Source organism: Loxodonta africana, chromosome 25 (genome assembly GCF_030014295.1).
Source record: "Loxodonta africana isolate mLoxAfr1 chromosome 25, mLoxAfr1.hap2, whole genome shotgun sequence".
Taxonomy (NCBI): Eukaryota; Metazoa; Chordata; class Mammalia; order Proboscidea; family Elephantidae; genus Loxodonta; species Loxodonta africana.
In genome coordinates, this window is record NC_087366.1 from 38,663,414 (window position 1) to 38,674,399 (window position 10,986).

Below are 10,986 nucleotides of genomic sequence, written 5' to 3' on the forward strand. Positions count from 1 at the left end.
ACCCAAGACCGGGGGTTGGGCAGCAGGACTCTTGCTCTCAGGTGGTGAAGATCAGTGAATCCCAAGATGAACAGGTATGCTGCTAGCTGAAGGCCCAAGAACCAGAGGTCAGGCAAGAGACAGCTGCTGGATCCAGAACAAGCCATCAACCTTTGCCAGGAGAGCAGAAAGGAAGTAGGTGGCGGAAGGTGGAGAGTTGAAGCCTGAGGGGGTGGTGAGCCACCACAGACCCCACCCCCACCGGTACCACTCAGCAGATTCCATCATGAGGGTGATCACATATCAGATTTCAACAGAAAAGTGATCACAACATTATACAACTGCCAAAACGCTGAGAATCATGGCCCAGCCAAGTTGACACACAATCTTAACCATCACGGGCGCCTTAAGGTTGGAGTAAATTATGAAATACTGACCACCAAATTATACAATGTTGTATAAATATTTTATCTAGTTCACTTATTAAAATTTCACAAAGGGAAAAACGTATGAAGATGATGTCAGAGCTCCTCCCACCCACCATTTGTAGGGTCGGTTTCCCTCTCTCTCAGCCCCAGTGGTTGTTCAGCCACATGTGGTCCTTTGTGGCTGGGCCCACTAGGCCCCATTTGAAAGTTGAGCCTGAGAACTTGCATCTTAAGAACTGATTCCAGTCATCTGACCTAGAACACCTGGGTATTTTGCCGACTGCTTCTAATATTATCTGTCAGCCATCTTTGGAAAATAATATTCAATGTACCAGCAGTAAAACAGATACTTTCTGCCTGAGCGTGTTTGGAGACAGTGAGATGAACCAATTATGCGTTTTGTTTTATGATATGTATGAAACATTTGAACGTGAAACATTTCTGAAATTTGTCATTTGCTACTGGTTACAGTGCAATTTTTAAACCCAAGTCTCTCAGGGCTGGAGCCTAGATCGTAAAATAACTTGGAAAATTTTTTAGTGTGAAACTCTCAAGTGAAATTAGCCACATATTTTCAAAATGCATGAATATAACAGTTCACTGTTGAAAAGCAGGTGAAATTCAGCGTGCATTTTATTCTTTAGACGTGTTACATTATTGAGTGGTGTAATGAGTACTTCAGAAAACAAAACAATTCTCTGGAACACCTGAATTTCATGTTAGCAATGGGGCATAATAGAGCGTTTGCCATTCTCGGTACAAATTATACTGCAGTGCAGAGGGCTGGTTCAGCTTAGAGTGCTTGCCGCCTCGTGTGTTGGTTTAGAGAGAAGATGAAAACAGGAGGGTGTACTTGTTAGGTTCTCGGGTTTCAGGTTCAATCTCTATTCAGGAAGATTTAACAAGAAAATCAGTATTCTTGGGAGAGTATATTTGACATTCAGTGACACTGGACGAAGCTAAATGCCTTTGTTTGGGTTCTAACAAAATATGCTGGAAAATAAGGAAGCAACAAATAAACTAACAAACAAAACCATTCTTTCCACTGCAGATTGGCTATTAGCACTCAGCATTCCAAGCTGGTTCAAAAAAGCTGTAACCAAAGCTTTTTTTATTTGAGTTTGAGAAGCATGCTTTGTTGAATATTTGATGAAACAGGCTGCAGATATCTGCAGTGTCATTCTTGGTGAATCCCTCCTGGCAGCTTCAGGAGTCTGTCCTTCTGGAGATTTCCAGGAATTGATTCCCAGTCTGGGGTGTAGGGGAGAGAAACATGATGGTAACAGTCCAACGGGTAGACAACAGAGTAACATGTGAACATCCAGAACTTCTCACCTTCAAGTTGAAGTTCCACATACCATTGAGAGTAAAGGTTCTTACATCACATAGTGTAGGGGTCCCGCTTTCCCCAGAGGGAAAAGATGGTTCAGCAGTTTGCTTCCAGTAAACGCAGTTTAGCTAAATAATGCCTGTGGGGGTGGTGGCGAGGATAGCCTTTAGTTTGCAATAGTTCTTGTCTTAGTGGATATGATCATTCCTGCCTAGACGGCAGAGAGGTAAGCCATGCAGTGTGCCACATCTTTTTCCCTGCCTTACAAGAATAGTTTTCTCTCAGTAAAGGAATAAGTGCTGTTCTGTGACATCGGTTCAGAACATAAAGTTTGAAGCTGTTTGCATGCAAGGAGCCCATTGTTGAAAGCTATAGATACTAGAAATAGGCTGATTTTCATTCTCTTAAACCAAAAACCCAAACAATAACAACGACAACAATAACGACAATTCCTTCTTTTCCCAGATACCCACCCAGCTAAAGGGAAACTGATGTATTGGAATGCAGCTCTCAGGAGGGCGATAATCATGGGAGTGGATGTGTGTGTGTGCGTGTGCGTGCTGTGTGTTGAAACCTGTGGCTGTCATTGCACACAATTTCCCTATAAATGCACTGTGTAGACCCTGCATGGGAGTGGTAGGTCTGGCCATTGCAGGGTAACCAGTAAGCCAGTTGTCATGGAGTTGACTCTGATTCATGGTGACCCCATGTGTGTCAGAGTAAGACTGTGCTCCACAGGGTTTTCAATGGCAGATTTTTTGGAAGTAGGTCACCAGGCCTTTTTCCCGAGGCTCTTCTGGGTAGACTTGATCCTCTAACCTTCCACTTAGCAAACGAGCACACTAGCTGTTTGTACCACCCAGGGACTCCCACTGCAGGTTAGAGGTTGAAATTTAGTCCCACTCTGTTCTGGTTATGCCCTTCTCAGAGTCACTTGTTAAATGTTTTGTTAGAAACTAAGCTTTAAGAAAATGGCTTAGGAACTTAATATTAGCATTTTTGATGTCATATTTTTCCTTTGGGTCATTTATTTAATGGTTATGAGCCTTGAGGGGTGTTATCTGTCTCCTCGTATCTCTGTCCATTAAAGATTTCTTACAAGACTGTTTATCAAGTTGGTAGATTTCCAAGCCTTTTGTTTCTTGATGGCATGTCTATCTCTTCTCTGGCCTTTTCCTGAGAGGAACTTCAGTGCTTTCTGAGGATGGAGGTGAAAAAATGTTTACAACATTCTACCCTGTCATCCTTCAATTATAGTCTGGGTGAAAAAAAATTTTTGGAGGGGAAGGAATAAGGTAATTTAACGTGATTAGATTTTACTTATCCTCTGCTTTTGCTAAATTTTTATGCCGTTGTGAAAAACTTATGCTCTGCTTTAGGCTTCCAGTTTATGTTAAGTGCTCTGCATTGGCTGTGGACTTAATGTGATGATCAAAAGCCATTTTGCCTTTTGATATTTTCGGATGTTGATATAGAAGTATGGGGAATATAAACTCTATCTAATTCTTTCCTCCCTGTGAGGTACATGCCATTTGAAGCAATGTGGTGATTGGTTTCTCTGTTTTATTCTTTTAAGTCATTCTCATGTATTCTTTTAAGTGAGATATTTTATTACATGACAATTTTTTTTTCATCTTTGAGTCTTCCATAATCAGGGTGGGAAACTTTGAATACCTTTGTGATGTCATGAGATTTTTCTTTTCTTTTGATAGTGACAAGATGAGATATCTGTAATTGCATATAATATTAAATTGTTATTAAACTGTCATTAGTATGAACATGTATTCATCATTTTCTAAATGTTTTATCAAATATCATTTTGCCTTTGACTTGGAGTGTAATAGGAATGGGTTGCGTTGTGTGATTGCTGTTTTACCAGATGAAATATATATATATATATTTTGTCCTATTATTGCACACTCAGTAAATAGATTATTATTATTACCTAAATTACTTCAAATAAGGCATTATTAAAATAATACTGCAACTTGAGGAAGTAGCGAGGGATAATTCTCTGTGGATCCATTCAGATTTTTCTTTGTTTTTTGGTCTGAATTCCTTATATTATACTCGCCGGATTTCACGTTACATTAATGCGTTAAGTTAGCATTTTCATGTATTTTAAATAAATTAGATTACTAAAATAAGAGAAGCCATTTGTAAGTTTGTGCAAATAATTTTTCTCCAAAAAGTATTTCTCTGTGGACTTCATGATGAGTCGAATGCTGCAGCTCTTCACAAAGTGCTTTACCTCCCATCCAGGCTCTTGTTTATTTTGTGATGTGGGTGTTCTGTTGACAGCGCTGCCGGAAGAGTCGTGTACCCCAAATCTCAACACAACCGTGTTCACTTCTTGGCATTTGCTTGTTTCATATTCCACTTTTACAATACTTTTCCCCTTCCACTGGACTTTATTTCTAAATTCCTTTCCTTCTTTAATTTGCTTTTCTTATGCTTGTTTTTATTTTCCGTGTCCTACAATGAGGTTTTACAATGAATGCATATAATTTATATTTAAATACACTTTTCATATATTGGGGCACTGGTGGCACAGTGGTTAAGAACTCGGCTGCTAACCATATGGCTGGTAGTTCAAATCCACCGGCTGCTCCTTGGAAACCCTATGGAGCAGTTCTACTCTGTCCTATAGGGTCGCTGTGACTCGGAATAGCCTCGATGGTAACGGGTTTTTTTCCCCATATGTTAACTTTGGGCAATAGTTCTACACACTATACCAACGGTACCTTTGTCCACACAGAGCCTTACCAGAGCGTTATGGAGTCACCAGCTGTGCCCCAGATTCTCAGTCACAGAACCTGCCCCTCTTCCCTAAACAAACCAAACCCGTTGCCATGGAGTCAATTCTGACTCATAGTGACTCATACTCATAGGAAAATGTAGAACTTCCCATGGGGTTTTCAGGGAGCGGCTGGTGGATTTGAACTTCCAACCTTTTGGTTAGAAGCTGTAGCTCTTAACCGCTGCACCACCAGGGCTCTTCTTCCACAGCACCTACATTTTCTGCCTGGGTGGCAGTGTGGCTTTGATGCATCTTTGTAAGTAAGTCGCAGAAACCTAACTCCAACCAGTTTAATGAAAAAAAAAAAAAAGCTTGGTTCTCATGACTGTAAATTCATGGTGGATGTGGCATGACTGGATTTAGAGGCTTAAATATTGCATAGAATAAGCAGTTTCTTTCCTTCTGTTTCAGAAACTCCGGTAGCTTAGTGGTTAAGAGCTGCAGCTGCTAACTGAAAGGTCGGCAGTTTGAATTCACCAGGCGCTCCTTGGAAACCCTGTGGGCAGTTCTACTCTGTTCTATAGGGTCGCTATGAGTCAGAATTGACTCAACGACTACAGGTTTGGTTTGATTTTGGGTTCCTTCTCCCAGACCTGCTTTCTTCTATGTGCTGGCTTTTTATTCTTGGGTTTTTATAATAGTGGTCTCATGCAATATTTTTCCTTTTGTGATTGACTTACGAGACAGCAAAGGTGACCCTGGAAGCTCCAGGCCAATATCGTTCTTAGGACTTACGTCACCACTTGGAGTGAGGAATACTCCCTCTATTATGTCCGTAATAACACCTTGTATTTTCGTTTTGCACTGGTACTTGCAATAATATAGTATGTTACAACCATCCCATTTAATCAGTCACTTTTTAAAAAAAGTTTCTATTTTACAGCATAAATTATTTTTTTATTCAAAAATATTCTACACAGAATGTTTTGTGACATTGGTGGCAATCCCCACAATGTGTCAGCACTCTCCCTCTTTCCCTTTCCATCCTGGTTCTCTGTGTCCATTTATCCACTTTCCCTGTCCCTTCCTGCCTTCTTGTCTTTGCTTTTGTGTAGGTGTTGCCCATTTGGTCTCCTATACTTGACTGAACTAAAAAGCACGTTCCTCATGTGTGTTATCGTTTGTTGTTATAGGCTGTCTTATCTTTGGCTAAAAGGTGAATTTAGGGAACAGCTTCAGTTGTGAGTTAGCAGGGTGCTGAGGGTTATAATCTTGAGGTTTCCTTCAGTTTCTGTCAGACCAGTAAGTCTGGTCTTTTTTTCCTGAGTTTGAACTTTGTTCTACATTTTTCTCCTGCTGTGTTTGGGACTCTCTACTGTGATCCCTGCTAGAGTGGTTGATGGTGGTAGCCAGGCACCATCTAGTTCTTCTGGACCTAGGCTGGTAGAGGCTGTGGTTCACGTGGTACATTAGTCCTTTGGACTAGTATTTTCCTTGTGTCTTTGGTTTTCTTCATTCTCCTTTGCTCTGGACAGGATGGGACCAATTAATGTATCTTAGATGGCTACTTGCAAGCTTTTAAGATCCCAGATGCTACTCACCAAAATAGGGTGTAGAACATTTTCTTTATGAACTGTATTATGCCAGTTGACTTAGATGTCCCCTAAGTCCATGGTCCTCAGCCCTCGGCCCTGGTACTGTGGTCCCTCAAAAAAAACATTTGGTCTCAGTTCTCCAGTTTATCTTCTGATGTTTGTGCATTGTTAGTTATGGTTTGCATTGTATTTATGCCATGTGTTAAGGCTCCTAGAGTAGTCCCTTTTTTTTTTTCTCCCATGATCTTTCTTGTTTTGGGTTTTATATTTAGGTTGGAATATACTTTTAATTTCTTGCCGTATGTTTAAAATATATATGACTGGAAATTTACTTTCACATTTAAAATGTGTAACATAATTGAAATATTTTTAACAAAGAATGATGAAGTAAGCAGATCTACTTGAAGGTCTAGAAATACTAATTATGCCTAAATAAGTCTTTATATATATAATTCATATACTGTTAAAAAAAAAACTCATTGCCATTGAGTCAATTCTGACTCATAGCAACTCTACCCCACCCCACTGCAGCCAAGTCGATTCCGACTCAGAGCGACCCTATAGGACAGAATAGAATTGCCCCGTAGAGTTTCCAAGGAGCGCCTGGCAGATTTGAACTGCCGACCTTTTGGTTAGTAGTGGTAGCACTTAACTACTGTGCCACCAGTTTCCATAGCAACTCTAGACGTGATATATTGCTTAGTGAAGATTCTGTGAGTACCATTTAAACTCCTATCTTTTATGAATCGTTAGATACAATATAGAATTTCACACTTAAAAATGTCTCTAAAATTAAGTATTTATTTAGGCATAGTTGGACATCCTTGTTCTTTTCCTTCATTTATTTATTGAATGCTTATTGTGTAAAGCCTTTATTCCAGCACTGGGGATTGATTCAGTGGTGAGCAAAATAGCCTTTCTCTTTTGAAGTTTACCTTGGAAGATGGAGGGAAAATCTGACTATAAGCAAAGCACTCCAACAAGGTAACTGCAGACATGCATACCGTTTTGAAGAAGAAACATGGAGTTTGGAGGGAAAAAGGAGGGTACTTTAGGTAGGTTGATCTGATTATTCTTTTCTACAAATGTGCTGTTTGGGTTGAGTCATGAAAGATGAAAAGGAGCCAGCTATGGACTCAAAGCAGAGAAGCAGCAAGTGCCAAGCCCTTAGCCTGGGAGAAGTTTGGCATGTCCGAGAGTGTTGTGACAGAAGTATATACAGTGTGTAAGGTGGAGAGGGATAGGAGGCGAGGTTCAGAATGAAGACTTGAACTGTTGCCTTCATCAGTCTCAGCCAGGTGGTCTGGGTGATGTCAGTGGCTAACAGAAAACCAGTGGGCTAATTATATAAGGTGACTAGACACCATTTGGTAGTTCAGAAAGCTCTGTATTTCATTTCACCCTCATAATAAGCCTTTTTTTTTTTTTTTTTAATCTTTCCGACAAGTATTTATTAAAGTGCTTTGTAAGGATACATGAAGAAATTTACAGAAGAGGTTATTATTCTATGGATATAGAAAATCTTTCAGAAAAAGCACTGAAGGGTACGTGTGCCCAATGGTCGGACATGTTGAGCTACTATGTTGGGGATATGGAAAAAGACACAGGGGATGTAAACCACAGAACCTGTCTAAAACTAAAGATGGTTGTAGAAGACAGGATATGTATATGTGTAGGTATAGTTACATAACCCGCACATACACTTCAGGGGTGTAGCTGTACATGCATGTGTAGGTACAGCAGTCGGTGTAGGAGTAGGTGAAGGTATAGGTTTAGGAGTAGGTGAAGGTGTAGGTAACCAGTGATTTTCAATCTGTGTTCTAAGTAGTGGTAGGATTTCTTGGAGATCCCAGAAGGGATACTGGTTATGGTAAAGAGGAGAGAGAGACCAAATGGGGGAATTTTCTTGCAAATAGATTCTAATTAGAAAAATGTTTTAAATTACTTGCTTTAGAATATCAACAACAATACGAGCTTTGGTACAAAGTCATTTTCAAATGAGTGATACAGATACAGGACATTCTCATTTTAAACACCATTAACCACATACCTACAACTCACTAGGCCTATCCCGTGGATGACCGCCTCCAGAGAAAACACAGGCGTCGATATCAATATCAGGATCAGCCTGCCAAGGGTTTATTTGATCTCACTTCTTGGTACTGATTTCCTTACTACCTGGTAGAAACCCTTGCAGCTCAGCGTCCTAGGAACCTGCCTGTTGATATTTTGACCGTTAGCTACTTGCACTGTCAAAATATTATCATTTTCTAGGGACAAGCAAAAATCTCTGCGACCTCTCTGGAACTTATTATTCAAAACGAGCTTTCATCCGAGTTTCCCTAATTATGCAGTGCAGTGGTTTAGAGAAAGGCTGCGATAAATTCATCTGCCCTTGCCTCAGTGCTTCAGATTTCTGTATCACGCAATGAGTCACATGCCGTTGCTTCCAAACGGGTTGAAGATCACAGAGCTCTCTGCAGACACAAGCAGTTTCTCAGCTGTAATATCAATGCTTTTACTCCTGGATTTCTCTGCTCTGATCCCAGGAGGTGAAAAGCACTTTTCATTCTTGTCAACATAGTGTTTTCTGGACCTTGGACCTATTGACATCTGTGCCTTCTAAACAGCAAGTTGGCTTGGCTCTGTCCTTGAAGGTATCTGCGTCTTTGAGAACCTTGGGAGATCTTCTTGGGAGATCAAGTTGAGTAGAGTCCCTGGCTTAACTGGTCTCCTTTCCCTTCACTATTATCAGGATATAATTAAATCACTACTTAATTCTTTCTATTAAACCAAAACCCAGTGCTGTCGAGTCAGTTCCGACTCATACCGACCCTATAGGACAGAGTAGAACTGCCCTGTAGAGTTTCCAAGGAGTGGAGATCTTATTCCTCTTTAACCAAGTTCTTAATGTATGACCATGAAAGGTGAATTTAATCAGTAGGTTTTTCACTAGACTTGGAAGTTGGTTTGCTTTTGGGTAGATGAAATTCATTACACTTCCCAGGAATGGATCCAGACAACTTTCTATCATTAGCCTAGTTTCCATTGAGGAACAGTGTTCAAACGGGCTACCACCTGCGAGAAGTATTATCTACGAGGTCAGAGGTGAGGTTCCAGAAAAGTAATGCCATCTAGTTCACAGGACAAAGTGCAGAAGAAACAAAACAGCTGATCTTTTAAAAACTGTTATCGTTAATCTTAAGTATTTATTTTGATTTTTTTTAAGAGGAAAGCTAGGGTACCAATGATTAGAACATTGTCATAAAGCCAAGTAACACGAAGATTCTTATTACATGGGGGAGAAAGGCATGAGAAAAGCAAGAACATTTCAGAAATGGACCAGCTTTTCTTCTGCTCTAGGATGCTTCTGACAAAACCAGAATTTTATTGACTTATTTTCTTTAAGCACCCACTGTATGTAGGTAGAATATTGGAGCTGGAAGGAACTGCCGGAGTCCTCTGGTTAGGAATGAGACTCTGGGGCCTCAGGGAGGGTCTCGAGGTTCTGGTCGGCAGTGCAGTCAGGATTAGGACCCGGGCTTTCCTGTTCGTGGGACATTAGTTGGTGTTATGCCCTGCTGTGTGCACAGAACCTATAGTCTGGTAGATTTATATTCTGGGTGAGGTTCTCTATTGTGTCCAACTTCCTGGGAGATCAAGTACCAGAACCCGCGTTTAGAGAACTGACCGTGAAAACAATGAACAAAAAACAATAAACAATAAAAAACAACTGCCATTTGAGGCGTTTGCTGATCCTTGCCATTTAGAGTAATCATAATTCACATTACACATAAAAAAAAAAAAAACCTATTAAACCCACTGCCATCGAGTCGATTCCGACTCATAGTGACCCTATAGGACAGAGTAGAAATGCCCCGTAGAGTTTCCAAGGAGCGCCTGGTGGATTTGAACTGCTGACCTCTTAGCAGCCATAGCAAACACAAATCCTTGTCATAACTCTGGTTGTTAGTATGATTATTATTTCTAAGGTTTTTGACCTAGATTTTCAGATGAGGAAAAAGAGGCTCAGAAAGACTAACTTCAAACCAGGTGCCTTGATATAGATGCTAGAGAGTCCACTAACTTGTCTTTTACTTAGATGCTCCATGCACCCAGACAGGGTTAGGCACAGCCCTGAGAATAAAAAAGCAAGCAGCAGCGCAATTTTTGTGTGTGCTTTTCTTGCTTCATCGCTAACTGGTCCCACTGGGGTTTGGGATTGAAGACAATTGGTTTGAGTCCTGGCACTGTTGCTTATTAGCTGTGCATTTGGGCAAATTACTTAATCTTTCAAATGTTAATTTCCTCATTTGTAAATCAAGGATGGTCATAGAACCCATCTCCGGTGTCATCTTTAGCCACTTCCTCCTGAACTAGGTGCCATTTGATTGAACTTTGGCTTCCTCAAAAGCACCTATGCTGTCTTGATGTCGAGCTTTTGCACGTTCTGAAGCTTCTCTCCCCCACCGCCCACCAGCAGCCCCCACCCCTAGCCCCACTTTTCATCTGGCTAACTCCTACTTGCCAAATTTTCAGTTTCGCCAGGAAGCCTTCCCTGACCTCATGGGACCCTGTTGGGGTGAACTCCATCCACGTGCCCTGTGCCTTCCTGGGACTGCATTGATTAGATGGAGTGACAATTGCCTAGTCTGTGTTCTCTTATTTCCCTAGGACTAATCTGAAATGTGCCAATTTTATGCTCTTTCTATCTACTGCTTTTTCAAATAGCAGTCAGCAGAGTGTGGTGAGTACATTTCATTTGTGCTAAATATTTAGGAGTAATTTTACCATGAGACCCCACTGGACTCCGCTGTTAAAATGCTCCAATAATCCCACAGGATCAGGATTAAATAGTATTTGTAATGTATTTCGGTTATTAGTGAGGGAAAGGGTTGATCTATGTGATAGATT